Source organism: Scylla paramamosain, chromosome 29 (assembly GCF_035594125.1).
Source record: "Scylla paramamosain isolate STU-SP2022 chromosome 29, ASM3559412v1, whole genome shotgun sequence".
In the NCBI taxonomy this organism is placed as follows: domain Eukaryota; kingdom Metazoa; phylum Arthropoda; class Malacostraca; order Decapoda; family Portunidae; genus Scylla; species Scylla paramamosain.
Window position 1 is genome coordinate 92501 of NC_087179.1, and position 15189 is coordinate 107689.

At 38.9% G+C, this 15189-nt stretch overlaps 1 long non-coding RNA gene across 1 annotated transcript in view; it reads right to left on the reverse strand.

The window, feature by feature from the left end:
• LOC135115169 (uncharacterized) overlaps window positions 1-1673 on the reverse strand; it is a 3162-nt gene extending 1489 nt beyond the window's left edge. Inside the window, exons 1-2 of the long non-coding RNA XR_010275837.1 lie at window positions 283-1673; window positions 1-115 (exon numbers count right to left, since the gene is read on the reverse strand). The exon at window positions 1-115 is cut by the window's left edge and continues 93 nt beyond it. This is a non-coding gene — a long non-coding RNA (uncharacterized LOC135115169). The remainder of the gene's footprint in view (window positions 116-282) is intronic.
• Window positions 1674-15189: the final 13516 nt, after the last annotated feature.

The window sequence follows — 15189 nt, forward strand, 5'->3', positions numbered from 1 at the left end:
CAGCAGTTTTCGTCTGTAGAGCCCGAAGACACACCATCTTCGTCAAGTGATCCTGGTAGTTCAGAATGAAACGATGTTTTCCATCTGGCTGGCTCTGCATATCGATCAAGTCGACCTACAAATAGACAGAACATCAAAAAAGATTATGTAATATTGCTAGATAATAATAATATATTTGCAATCGTAAACAAAAGCAAGGGTATTAAAGACTCCCCTCTGACAACAAGCCATGGCAATAATGAAATTACTATCAACGGGCTTAACCAGTGCTTGTTTACTAACCTGAGCTCGTGAGTTCATACTGTTGGATACAATTGGCTTCACAGTCACAGACTTGCGTACAGTGCTTTTTTTCAGATGACACTCCTCACAGAACTGTAAATACAACTCAATTTGGGATCTTGAAACATTGGCATATTTTTCACTTGTTTCCCTAAAGACAATAGTTCTACCTCCATGCCCACGTGCACGATGAATAGCATCGATCACATCGAACACATCTTCAGCGCATACGAATCTAAGATTAGTTCCCTTTTTCTGCAATTTCTTAACGGTGATACCTTCAACTGTGACTTCAAGGATTTCATACTTTCGTAACAAACGATAGTCTTTCTGAGTCTTTTTAATGTTAACACGTTTAAGTTCATCCAAGCGATTCATAATTTGTTCGCATTCATTTCTGTACAACAAACTCGAAGTATTTGATGCCTTCTTCTCCTCAGCCGCTATCAGCTTTGAATAAAAATCAGTTTTTCTATTTTCCATTGTACAGATTTCCAGAGTATAATAAAATACACACAAAGTACTGGGAGTAACACTACGTTGGTCGTCTTCTCCTGGCTTTCAGCAGTGCCTGACTGACCACAGTATCAACAGTCAGCTCCCATTACTATTGTGGAGAGAGAGGGGGTGGAAGAGGGGGGAGGATATTAAGTGAATGATCGACCAGCAATGAACCAGTAATTTGCAAAAGTGAATGACAAACCAGTAAATGAACCAATATCTCCCTTTCCCGCCTATCCTTTAGTCATCCCTTTGTCACATGCTTTTCCATTAATTTCATCACTTATCATTTCTATTTTTCTACACAAGCTAACTAATCTATCTTACCTGCCCTTCGATGACGGCGCCTACACATACAAGAGTGAATGACAAACCAGTAAATGAACCAATATCATAAGAGATAATTTACAGGAGAGAGTGGCAGCGAGGCCAGCAGAGATTGAACGAAGATTAACAAGGGTGACATACTCATATGAGTTCAGGGGGAAATCCAGCTGTGCGATAAATGTGTGTGTGTGTGTGTGTGTGTGTGTGTGTGTGTGTGTGTGTGTGTGTGTGTGTTCAAAAAGAAGTGGTTCGAACTTTGTGTGTGTGTGTGTGTGTGTGTGTGTGAGATGATTAGCTGAACCTAAAATAAGGACAGTTAAGCATACTCATTGGTTATGTACTGCAAACTGTAACGTTTTATCATTCCCTCGCTTTTTTTTTCCATCTGGCTGCTTACTGTATGGAGATTTTGTAAACGGACCAACAAAAATACTGTTTATTTTGTAAACTGACCAAAATCTTGGTCGTTTTGCAAAATGTTGAGAAATTTAGGTCATTTTGCAATGTGACCACGAATTTGGTCTTTTTGCATAATGACCGGCAATTTTGTAAAACGACCAATTTTCCAAAATGGCCGTAACATATATATATATCAAAGTTGCTTCACTTAGCTCCAACTGTCTGGCTTTGTCTTTTACACACAATACCAATTTCAAACACATCCATTTTTAAGTCTGGTAATATTTTTAAACGATTGTATTTAAGAAACAATTTGCTTATTTTTGTATGCCTTCAACTTTTTCTTCAATTTTGTTCAATATTCTATCCGTGATTTTCGGTGGTGATATTTAATGAGATTTCTTTTTAGTTTTGATCATATTTTCCTTTCTGTAAATTATAAGTGTGTACTTCTATTAATATTTTTATTCGCCTTTTTTTTTCAGCTGCAAATTTTGTGAAAAGTGTTAGTCTTTTCTTATATGCTTGTATTAATTCATATTTTTGTTGAGTGTTTGGCGAAGCGGGTACTTGCTTTCTGTTTAATTTTTTTCTTTATTATATTTTATAGTTCCACGTATTCATTTCTGTGTACATTATTTTTTACTAGTTTTTGTTAATTTCCATATATTTTCATTCTTGTTTAACTAATCTATATGTTTTTTTTTTTATACTAATCGTTTCAATATTTTTACTTTGTGTATATTTTGTTTTGTCTTTTCTGTTTATTTTTGTTTTTATTTTTATCCTCTCCTGGCTACATTTTTACTTCTATGTTAGTCATCAAACCATTTCTCACCTTGTGTTTTCTATGTGCATCTTCCAGATATTCTTTTCACGTTTTCCTCCCAACATTACCTCAAGATTCATCCCAACACGCTATTTTTACCCGTCTATAGGCGCTGTTGGTATGGAATTAATTTGCCGCCCTCTCTTTCGCTCATTTTTTGCAATTTCTCCACACCTTTATTAATCTCTACTAAGCCTCATCAAGTGTTTTACTTTCTCAACTAGTTTTCCTTAGCGTAGCTGGCAAATTTTTCCGTAACTTAATCAGTGTTATCTACGTGTGCTCATCTTTTGCAATAAATTACTTTCCATTTCTTAATTTCGATATTTCAAGGAGTATATATTTAGGTTTTTTTTTTTTTCTTCAGTATCCAGTTGATTTTATCCCGAGGGGAGAAGAGAGGAGGAGGAAGAGGAGGAGGAGGAGGAGGAGGCGGAGGAGGAGGATGAGGAGGACGAGAAGGAGGAGGAAGAAGAAAAAAAAAGAAGAAAAAGAAAAGAAGGAAAAAAAAATAAAAGAGTGAAAGAAGAGAAGACAAGAATAATAATAATAATAATAATAATAATAATAATAATAAGAAGAAGAAGAAGAAGAAGAAGAAGAAGAAGAAGAAGAAGAAGAAGGAGAAAAGAAGAAAGAAAAAAGAAAAAATGAAAGAAGAGGAAAAAGAAAAGAAAAGGAAGAAAAAGAGAGAAAGAGGAGGAGGAGGATAAGAAAAGAGAAATAAATGAAAGAAGAGGAAAAGAAGAGGAAAAAGAAAAGGAGGAGGAGGAGGAGGAGGAGGAGGAGGAGGAGGAGAAGGAGGATTCAAAAGGCTGTTGTTATGGTTGTTTTCACCTCCTCTCTTTCCGATAAAGTGGTGGAAAGGAATTATTATTCATCACTATTCAAAGTTTCTCTTTAGGGTAAACTTTCACTGCATACATGTACAACTCAAGGACAAGACTGCCTGACGAGGCTTCAGGAATTGCTGGGGTGATGGAAAGGAAGATGGAGGAAGGAAGTTTCTCTCTCTCTCTCTCTCTAAAACAACAAAAATTTCCACAAACAGTTCAACTTTTAGAGAACCAACAATGTATTTTTTTTTTTTTTTCGTGGTTAGTTTTAAAATAGATTTTCTTTTATCTTCTTAGGCAACTATTTATTTTTTCCATGTTTTGTTATACGATTGTTCGATGGAATTCTTGTGCTTTTGGTGTTAGCATGAAATCGAATGAACATCTCTCTCTCTCTCTCCTCCTCCTCCTCTTCCTCCTCCTCCTACTCCTCCTCCCTGTCCTCCTCCTTCTCTTCCTCCTCCTCCTCCTCCTTTAAATTCGCATTCGGGTTATGACTTGTATAGTAACCTACGAAAAAATAGTCTACACCAACTTGTGATGTATCTAAGAAGAGGTGAAAATAATATATTAGATCTTGTATTAACGACAAAAGAAAACATCTTTAGTAATTTAGAAGAAAAACCGGTATTCAGCACCAAGTGACTACCGGGTGATTACGTTCTATAAAGATATAGATAAATCTACAGTAAGTGTAAGTAGAGATAAGGTGCCCGACTGTTCAAGGACAAATTTTAATAAAAAAAAATAATAATAATAGATAAATAAAAAATCTGGACAACCGTGACTGGAATGTAATCATAGAAAGTACTAACATTATCTTAGCGTGGAAGACTTTCACTTCAAACCTTTATAAAGCTCTTGTAAAATTTATTCTACTCAAAAATAGGCGAAAAATTGCTAATAATAAACCAAAATGGTGGAACGCTGACATCGAAAACAGCCTCTCAGTCCCCACCCCTCCAAAAAAAAAAAAAAAAAAAAGAAACGCGCGTATCATAAATACAAACGGGCCAAAAATAACGATTACAAAGCAGAACATGATCGATTACGGCATCATTGTAAAAAAAAACTTATAAGAGACAATAAGAAAAACTTTGAACTTCCTATTGCTAATTCATGTAAACAAAATCCCAAGGAATTCTTCAGCTATATTAGAAAGAACAAGGTATTAACCTCTATAATTGGCCCCCTTGTATTGAAAACTGGCAAACACATTGATAATGAAATCCAAATGGCATTTTAAACCTTAAATAACAACCAAGTTTTGAGCTCGTGTACTTTCCAGGAAAAGAAAAAAAAATTAGATGCGTTTCATAAAATAAAAATAAAACAAAACACCATAACTAGATAAGATTTTCCCACGAATATTGAAGGAGGCTAAAAACGAGATTGCAAAGCCTCTATCCATATTACTCAACAAATAATTAAATATTCGGGAAGTCCAAGACGCATGGAAATCAACGAATGTTACACACAAAAAAAAAAAAAAAAAAAAGTGATAAATCTCAACCTCATAATTACCGTTCCATAAGCCTCACATCTGTAGTTGGTAAACTTATGGAATCAATAATAAGGGATAAAACAGTAGAATTCCTGTACAGTAACTACATCATAAAGGGCACTCAACATGCATTTAGAAATAAACGTTCATGTTTAACGAATTTACTGTTTTTTTTTTGTTTTTTTTTTCACGACGCGTATAATATGTATGATAATACCAGGGCAGTAGATATTGTTTATTTTGATCTTCAAAAAAGTATTTTATAAAGTTCCTCATAAGCTCCTCCTCCATAAAATTGAAGCCTACGGCATATCAGGTGACTATCGCTGACTCTATCGCTGCGGATAGAGGATTGATTGACACACCGCAATCAGCGAGTAGTAATTATCGGTAATTCTTCAAATTGGATCAATGTAAGTAGTGGAATTCCTCAAGGATCAGTCTTAAGACCGATCCTCTTCACAATATATATCGGTGACATAGATGAAGGGATCATAAGTAAACTGTCAAAATTTACAGATGAAACTAAAATTGCTAACAAGGCTGACTCACCAAATCAATGTCAAATTTTGCAAAAAGACAGACATTCTCAGTGAATGGGTCCGAAAATTTTGATAAATGGTACGTATTACATATTGGGATTAGTAATTCGCAGGATAAATACAAAATGGGTAACAACCCCATCAGAAGTGTGGATGCCGAAAAAGATCCGGGACTTTTAGTGTCAACAGATCTTAAACCAAGCAAACATTGCACTAGGGTCGATAAAACTGCCAATATATTAAGAGGCTTCATAGGAATATCTTTCATCTTCAAATCACAGAAAATCATTTTGGCCTTGTACAACTCACTCGTACGTCCTCATCTTGGATACAACGTACAATTTTGGTCACCCTACTACAAAAAGGATATTGAGAAATTAGAAAAAAAAATACAACGTAGAGTAACAAAAAATGATCGCAAGGTTTCCAAATAAACCCTACGAGGAACGCTTTAAAGAACAAAATTTATTCTCCCTATCCAAACGCAGACTAAGAGGGAATCTGATATTGCTTTACAAAATGTTTAAGGGTTTCATAAATATGAGACCTGAACTCTTCCTAACACTAAGCCAATCTAATGTTACAAGAAACAATGGCTTTAAAATAATAGGTAAGCGACTTCAAACAAATGAAGCCAAATATTTCTTTTTAAATCTTGTCATAAATATCTGAAATTATCCTCCATCAAGCGTCGTTAACTCAGGTACTGTTAATTCATTTAAAACCCATCTTGACAAGTTTTTAGAAACTAATCCCCTGTCATTTTTCATATCTGAATAACGAGCACGTTCATTCCTTACTATGTGTTATCTAATGGAGGTATATCTAACTGAGGAAGGGAAACAATTGTTATGTAACAAAGACTAAAGATTAAAAAGACCTTAGTGATGGTCTGTTCCTCGGCGACTTACTGCTGACACCGTCATGGTATTGGTAAAAGGAATCGAGTCCTTGCAGAGCAGCTCACTCATCACTATAGGCATCTAGTTAAAAGTACCTCAGTGAATAAAATTTTTAAAGAAGCGCCTCATCAGATGACAATGTGTTATGATTGTATGTAGATTGTATGTAGTAGAGATAGACCTCATCTCTCTTACTTTTCTCTCAATTCCATGTTACTTTTCTATAAGACATTGTATCATTCCCTTTTCCGGCCAGCTTCGGCTGGAGGGATAGGAGGTGGGGAGGAGCCTTCTCTTGTTGTTGTCCTGTTTCTTTCACTAACAGTTAGAGTAAAATATTTATCCAAACAGCATAGTAAGGACCTCAGGGTCTGTTGCTGTTTAGACTTCCTTTGCATTCCTTTGTAGTCCTGCTCCTCCTCCTCCTCCTCCTCCTTCTCTTCTATCCACACCCCTGTTATTAAATTTAACCCTTTCATCTTTCATTCATTATTTTTTTACCCCTTCTTGTTCTCGTTCACCCTTGCCTGCCACCCTCTCCTCTTCACGTTATTTTTTTTTTTTTACTGCGTTTCTCCTTGCTGCTGCTGTTGCTCTTCATCCCTTGTGTAGATGGCAGCTGCAGTCAGTCAACCGTGAGATCAGACGGGAAGGCATTAAAGATAAGTACGGATTTGCCATGAATTAAAAGGGGAATCTGTTCACCTCCATCAGGCTTGACAAATGAGATCAACGCCCTATTACAGAGGAGCACCAATGATCTTGCCTGTCTGACCTGGACCATGTGTCTCAGACGCTTGGTTCATGAGTTCCGTCAGCTTGGAATCATCTAACGTGCACGAGCCATTAGTACTAAAGTGATGTGACCTCTGTTGCACCGGGTCGCTTGCCTGTCTGCTTACCTGCTTGTCTTCCTGTCTGTCTGTCTGTCTGTCTGCCTGCCTCTCTCTTTCCTGCCCCCTCTCTCTCCTCTGCAGCTTTCTGTTGGGTTCCCGCTACCCCTACACTGTCCCAGGGAGTGGCGGTCCTTGGCCCACGAAACATTCCCCCCGCACCCGGCGCACGTCACTTCTAAGCCTATCTCTCGTTACCTACACAGCTCACTAAATGAAGACGGTAAATAAAAGAATCGCCGAGCCAGACACCACATTAGGCTACCTCAGGGACGTGTTGGTGGACTTGCTACAGCGTGAACGAGTACAAATCCCAAATCATATCCACCATGCACGGGCTTCTAGGAAAACTGGGTGTGTGTAGTCTGTGACGTGAGTTGGATATTCCTTTCAACAGCAGATTGTTAAGAAAGGCCAAAGCAAAAACAGCACCAAACCCTTGCACGTGTAGTAAGGAAGTGTAAAGAAAGCACAACGATAACGGGAGTTAAATGAATGAGAAAATGTTGTGTTAAGAGCAGCTGAGTTAGAACAAAGCATCAAAGTCAGAGGGAGAGAAAAGAAAAGCGAAAAATAGTTTGAAGGATGCCACGAGTATGAAGGCAGGGGATGAAAAAGAGAAAAATTATGAAGATAAAAAGAAATGTGCGGGTCGGGACAGAGAGCAAGTGTGAGCCAACCCGCAGAAATGTCCTGAAGAGAGAGTGTGGCAAACCAAGAGAGAGAGAGAGAGAGAGAGAGAGAGAGAGAGAGAGAGAGAGAGAGAGAGAGAGAGAGAGAGAGAGAGAGAGAGAGAGAGAGAGAGAGAGAGAGAGAGAGAGAGAGAGAGAGAGAGAGAGAGAGAGAGAGAGAGAGAGAGAGAGAGTAGGATAAATTGCTAGCAAGAATGGGATTTAAGGGGCGTGATGTATAGAAAGAAGAATTTATTACCAAATGGAAGGGCAAGCTTGTGCTGTCCATCCATTTGCCAGGCAGTGAAGCACCAGATGAGTCACACTTAGGGGCAGTTCCTGTCTGCACGAATACAGCAAAAGTGTGTATCACTTTGTCAGGTGTGTGTGTATCCCCCTTGTGGTTTTAGGTGACCTATGTTTTGTATGTTTTTTTTTTTTTTTTTTAGCTCATATGTTACAAGTATATTTTGTGTGTACAGAGGTATGTCTTTTTCTCATAATCTTCCTACTCTTACCAGCACCATTAGCATCACCACCACCACCAATTTGTTCCTAATATCAAACTGCTCTCCCCATAATTATCTTACAGTTTCCTTCGTGAGCATTTCCCCCCTTCCTTCCACTTGTCTTCATCTTCTTCCTCCTCTTCACCACTACTACGACTTCTAGTACCATCACCACTACCAACACCACCACTACCACCATTACAACTAGCATAACTCACAACTACTACGTACTATTACTATTGCTTCTACACTCTTCCTTGTTATGCTATTTCGAGTTGAATGAGTTGAAGGTTTCATGTTTTGGAAAAAAAAATGTGCATTTTGATATTATAAAGTTATATGTTTTTTAGCTTTTTCCTTTCCATTTATAAGTCACAGTCACTGCAAACTTTATTTCCTACCATATGTCTCCACGAGATCTTATTCGGAACTAAACTACCCAAAGATAATTTTGGGAGCGTGAATTAAGAACATAAAAACAGAAGAACATAAGGAAGCAAGACAAGCCGCAATGGACTATCAGGTCTATACGTTGCTGCTCCTATATACAACATGGCCACCTATTTCCATCTGTCCTCCTTATCTATAAACTACTTTAATCTTCTAAAAATCCCTATTGAATTGAATAAAATATTTATTTAATTATTTATACCTTTGTTTGTTTATTATTTTCACTTCATTATGTACCTTGGCCTGCCGCTCGATGTATAAATAAATGTCTCACAATCTTCCCTTGATCTCTGTATTGGTGCATATTTTAATTACTTCAGTTCCTCCCTCCACCCGCTCGCCCGTCCGTCACCTTGCATGAAGCGAGCATCACTTCGTTAAGATTCTTTGTTTGAACACCCGCAGTTCTGTGAGAAACAGAGAGAGAGAGAGAGAGAGAGAGAGAGAGAGAGAGAGAGAGAGAGAGAGAGAGAGAGAGAGAGAGAGAGAGGTGATAAAGATAGAAAAAAAATGTATAGACGAGAAGTGTGTGTGTGTGTGTGTGTGTGTGTGTGTGTGTGTGTGTTCAAACCGTACTTACTCAGGCTCCATTTAATACGCTCAATTTTTTATCCAAACAACTTTGGTACGTTTGGGCACCTTTTTCGTTCTCCCTCCTCCTTCTCCTCCTCCTCCTTCTCCTCCTCCCCTTGGTATTAAGTCTCGAGGGTGTACATAAAGGAGGCAAGATTAAGCTTAAGTACAGTAAGCAATAAGATGGAAGTTTCCTCTGCGCCCCCCAATGTTTTCTTTCTCGGAAAGAGAAAGGAAAGGTAAATAGAAAAATACCTCCTCAGTTCCTGAAATACCGTAGTTTGAGAAGCGGCAGAGCGAATATGGAAAGGTATATTGAGGGTTTTGAAGTGTATATGTATGTGTGTGTGTGTGTGTTTGTGTGTGTCTTCTTCTTTTTCGGTCTCATTAAGACGAATATTTAAGTGGAATGAAAAGAAAACGGATTGAGGGCGTGGTTTCTTCATTCGTTTCTTTTTCTTATCTTTTCTCTTTTCTCTCTGACATACTGCGTTGGGATATTTGTTAATTAATATGGCAGTCTAGTATCGGAAGAGACAGAGACAGGGGGGAGAGAGGAGGATGAGGAAGTAGGAAGTTAGGGAGAGGGAGAGGGAGAGGGAAAGGGTATAACAGCTGAGGAGTGGAGGTTCTGGACGAAAAAGGAAAGAGGAAGAAGGAGAAGGAAGTTTGTCGCTATTTTTTGCTCCAGATATCATCTCTCTGTTTACTCAACCTGTCCGTTCTGTGTTTGTTCCACCTGTTCTCTCTCTGTGGCGGTTATTCAAAGTCTTTCCGGATTCTATATATTAAGGAATTCTTGGAGCAGTGAAGTTAGACTGCAAAGTTGTTTCAATATCTGGCTCTTATTTTTCAGTTTTGAGTATTACGTTATTATATATGATAGAGGGTTGAAGTGTTGTCTTGTCTGTTGCCTTTGTTGTTCAGTTTTTGCTACACCGTTTTCCGCATGTTGAGGAGCCGGTGGTAGGACTGGTGTTGCTATGTGTTGGAGTTTGGCCTGTGTTACGTTATGTTGTTGTGCTGTCCTGTGTGTGTGTGTGTGTGTGTGTGTGTGTGTGTGTGTGTGTGTGTGTGTGTGTGTGTGTGTGTGTTTTTCATAGTGTATTGTTACGACCACAATTACCAGTCCCTTCACAAAGCTGCCTTACCTGGTGGACTAGCTTCCCTGAACCCCTCCTACATAGACTCAGTGCAGGGTTCAGATACATGTGTACAGGGTCCCTTGTGACTCCTGCACCCTTTTCACAACTGTCGTAACGCCAAGTTACACCATTCGAGGTTGTCAGTCTTTTTACCCACCCACAGACAAGGAAAATACTCTAACAACAATTAACTCTTACAGTTGTGAAATAATCGACAACCACGTCTAGGTATAAACAATTATAGCAAGAAATAACACATATATGGTCGAGGTATAAAACCCCGCCGAACAATCACCCTTGTAACAGATCCATCCACTGTCCAACAGCGTGTTATAGCTTTAAGCTGAGAAGTGTCGCTTACTAAATCCTGGACAGCAGGCCTTGTCAGGACCTGAGGAGGGAGTAAAGTTTACTACACAGCTAATTAGTTAAGTTCTCTGTGGCTGATCAGCTTCAATCAACAGTAGCATTTGGCACGAGCTCAGTAACAAGAGGCACGGCTACAAACGAGTGTCCACGAACACACAGAAGGGTCATTCACTGCTCACTTTACAAGAACTCGGCCAGTACACACACACAGTCAAGGAGTCACTTCCCTGGGTATAGAGTGTGTTATACACAACTACCCTCCTTGGCAGGTTACTATGGAAAATCCTATGCTAAATAAGTAGGCCGGGGCATACGACCTGTAATGACTCACTTATCCCCTTAAAGCAATTGACCCGACTAACTCTTATCCCGCCTCAGTCTTCATCAGATATTAGTGCCCGTCTCAATACGTTTGCTCCATCTAAGAGCTGGGTAGTGACTGAGAGTGGAAAAGAGAGCCAAACACTCCCCCACTCTACTACAAGGGGAGGTGGTATATACAAGAGAGGGGGGATGGGTTGGTGACATACATAGACACATACACTTGCACGCCGCACTCTCTGCTGCCCGCGCTGGCTCACACGAATAAAACACTTTACTTCTGAAAATTCTAATGATCGAACTAGCGGGCTAGATGAGTACTGATTTCTTTATTGTCAAGAGCAATTCTTTTGTTAAATACTGGGTGAGACTAAGGGATAAGGGATAAGGGAAAGTAAGGAGATTTATATGGGGAATATATTGTGTCTCTTTTTAACTTCCTTTCTTACGGTCTCGGTTTATTTACAGAGTTGTGGGGAAGAAGAAGACAGCAGGTCTTGTAACTCATGAATTTTAATTTGATGTGACTCTCTTTCCTCTCTTATTAAAGTTGCAAAGAACGGAAAGACTAAGTTAAAAGTGAGGATGGGTACATTTCTCATTCTCACGCTTCTCTTCCTCTTCATCCTCGTTTTCCTCCCCACCATCCATTTTGTTGTTGTAGTTGTTCTTGTTAAGGAATATTATCATCATCACCATCACCATCATCATAATCGTCATCATCGTCATCATCATTATATATTTTTTTCTTATTTTTTTTTCTTTTTTTCTTTTTTTCTCATATATCCCTTCTTCTTCTTCTTCTTCTTCTTCTTCTTCTTCTTCTTCTTCTTCTTCTTCTTCATCATCTTCTTCTTCTTCTTCTTTTTCTTCTTCTACCTCTTCTTCTTTTTCTCCTTCTTCTTCTTCTTCTTCTTCTTTTCTCCTTCTTTTCCTTCTTTTTCTTCTTCTCCTCCTTCTTCTTCTTATATTATTATTATTGCAATTTTTATTATTATTATTATTATTATTATTATTATTATTATTATTATTATTATTATTATTATTATTATTATTATTACTACTACTACTACTACTACTACTACTACTACTACTACTACTACTACTACTATGGTACTACTACCATTACCACTGCTGCTACTACTACTACTATTACTACTACTACTACTACTACTACTACTACTACTACTACTACTACTACTACTACTACTATTACTTTTATCTGGTTACGGTGCTAATACATGGATTATGAGACCAGCAGACAAGAGGAGATTGAAAATAATGAAGATGATGTCTAAGGAGTGTGTGTGTAGAGTAACTCAGATGGGCAGAATCAGAAATGAGGAAGTGAGGAGAACGTGAGTTGCCAGAGACTTGGCAGGACGAGCAGAGCAATGCGTGTTGAGATGGCTTGGACATGTAAAGATAATGGAGGATGATAAGCGGGTAAAAAAAGATAGAAAGATCAAGTGCGAGAGGTGTGAACTTGCGAGGTGCACCACGTAAGGGATGGATAGATAGCATAAAGGAGGCCTTAGGGGAAGAGGACTGACACTGGACCGAGATAGAATGATTATAGATGACGGAAGTGAATGGAGAGCAGTTGTGATTGTGTGCGACAGATCCTTGTATAGTGAGGGCAGGAGTACTTTCTCTTCTTGGTCGAGAGCCAAGGGGATAACAGAGTGATATGAATGAGTGAATGTGAACATTATGTGTCTTGTCTTGGCTTTTTCTTTTGAGAGGATAACCGATGTATGTATGTACGGTATATATATATATATATATATATATATATATATATATATATATATATATATATATATATATATATATATATATATATATATATATATATATATATATATATACCTATTACTCTTATCTTTTGCAAAATCCCATATTGATGAAAAAATGAAAAAAAAAATCATACTCTGACCTTTTCTATCTTAAATTCTATAGTAACACGTGTTGGAAAAAGAGAGAGAGAGAGAGAGAGAGAGAGAGAGAGAGAGAGAGAGAGAGAGAGAGAGAGAGAGAGAGAGAGAGAGAGAGAGTACAAAAAAACAATCAGGCGTATTAATCAGTGCCAATAATATAGAGCGCATCTGCCGTCATGAGCACACAGCCTTTCTACACTGATCTGCACGCGTCAAGCTAGACCTCTACCGCGGTCATGTTCAGGTTCCACCATCCTCGTCACCACAGTGCCTGCAGCACTGCGGGGAGAAGACTATTTATTATTTAACATATAAATTCATGCCACTGATCAACCCTTTCACAGTTATATACAGCAATTCACAGCACTAGAAGTAATTAAATCTTTATAAGCACTGAAAGGAAAAAAAAAAAGATTAATAGATTTAGCAATTTTTTGCCAGCATAATGCTGGGGGGCGACTGTAAAGCAGGAAGAAGTGTCTCAAAGTAGTTAGTCATTAGGGAAGAACATGGCAAACAATAGGGAAAATGTTAACTGAACTTCTCCTCGCTCATCCTCTCCAGTTCCTCTTTCCATGACACCTCCGTTCAGACTGACTGCTTTCCTCCTAGCTCTTGCGCATCTTCTTGTAACTAACTGATCTGCCTCCCTTCCTTGCCTAATCCCTTTTATCCTTCAGTTCTCTCTCTCTCTCTCTCTCTCTCTCTCTCTCTCTCTCTCTCTCTCTCTCTCTCTCTCTCTCTCTCTCTCTCTCTCTCTCTCTTCAGTATTCACTGACGAAGTAGATAGTGCAATTCCTGATCCGGTCTTGGTTCATGAGGGAGCCACCATGGAGGATATTCAGTGTACAATTAATGAAGTGTTACATAGACTAGAAAAGCTTTGCATTAACAAGTCTCCTGGTTCAGATGGATTCTTGCCTAAGCTACTGTGAGAGATTCAAGAGGAGGTGTCTTTCCACCTTGTCAAGACCTTCAACAGGTCATTCCAGATGGGAGAAGTACCTAGAGACTGGCAGGAGGCAAACGTGACCACTATCTTTAAGAAAGGGGATCGCACAAATCCGGGGAACTACCGACCTATAAGCCTTACATCCGTCGTAGGGAAGATATTGGAAGGTATCATTGTGGATAGAATAGTTGAGTTTCTGGAAGGAAACAACATGCTGTTAGAATATCAGTTTGGTTTTAGGCGTCACCGACCATCCTCGGCTTCAAGAATCCGATAGAAATAAAGCGATAGACATATTTTATCTGGACTTCCAGAAAGCCTTTGATAAGGTGCCCCACAAGAGGATAATGACGAAAGATCGAGCTCTAGGTATTGCAGGAACAGTATCAAACTGGATAGAGACCTAGTTAAAGGATAGACATCAATGTGTAGTTATAAATGGGGAGTCCTCGAGCTGGATTCCCGTTTCGAGTGGAGTACCCCAAAGATCTGTCCTGGGACCGCTGTTGTTTATTATATACATCAATGACATTGATGTTGGTATAGTGAGCCGAACTGCGAAGTTCGCGGATGACACGAAGTTAGGGGCCAAAGTTGCCACTTCCGAGAATGTAGAAATACTCAGATCAGACTTAGAGAAAGGGGAAAAGTGGCCCGAGAAATGGCTAATCCCTTTCAACTTGGACAAGTGCAAGGTAATGCATATCGGACACGCAAACCAGAATGCGGATTACTTACTCTTGAACCATGATATAGTAAGCTCAGATTTGGAAACAGACTTGGGCGTATTGATTAGTAGCGATCTCAAATTTTTGAAGCAATGTATCGAAGTAGAAAACAAAGCGCAGACACTTTTGGGTTACATCAGAAGACAGTTTCGATACCGTAACAAAGAAATTGTCCTGTCCTTGCAAAATTCTCTGGTTTGGCGGCATTTGGAATATGCTGTCCAATTCTGGTCACCGAACCTGAGGATAGATGTGCAGAGACTAGAAAGGGTTCAGGCACGGGGCACGAAACTAATTCCTTCAATTAGACACATGGGCTACCAGAGGCGTCTTAGGGCCTTGGGGCTCTTTTCTCTAGAAACCAGGAGATTGCAAGGACAGTTAATCGAGGTTTTCAGAATCCTACAGGGATCTGATAACATTGACTATCGGCATCTGTTTAGTTTAAACGAAGATGCCACTGGCAATCATGGGTGGAAACTTAATCCCTCTCGTTACACATGTAACAAGGTTGAT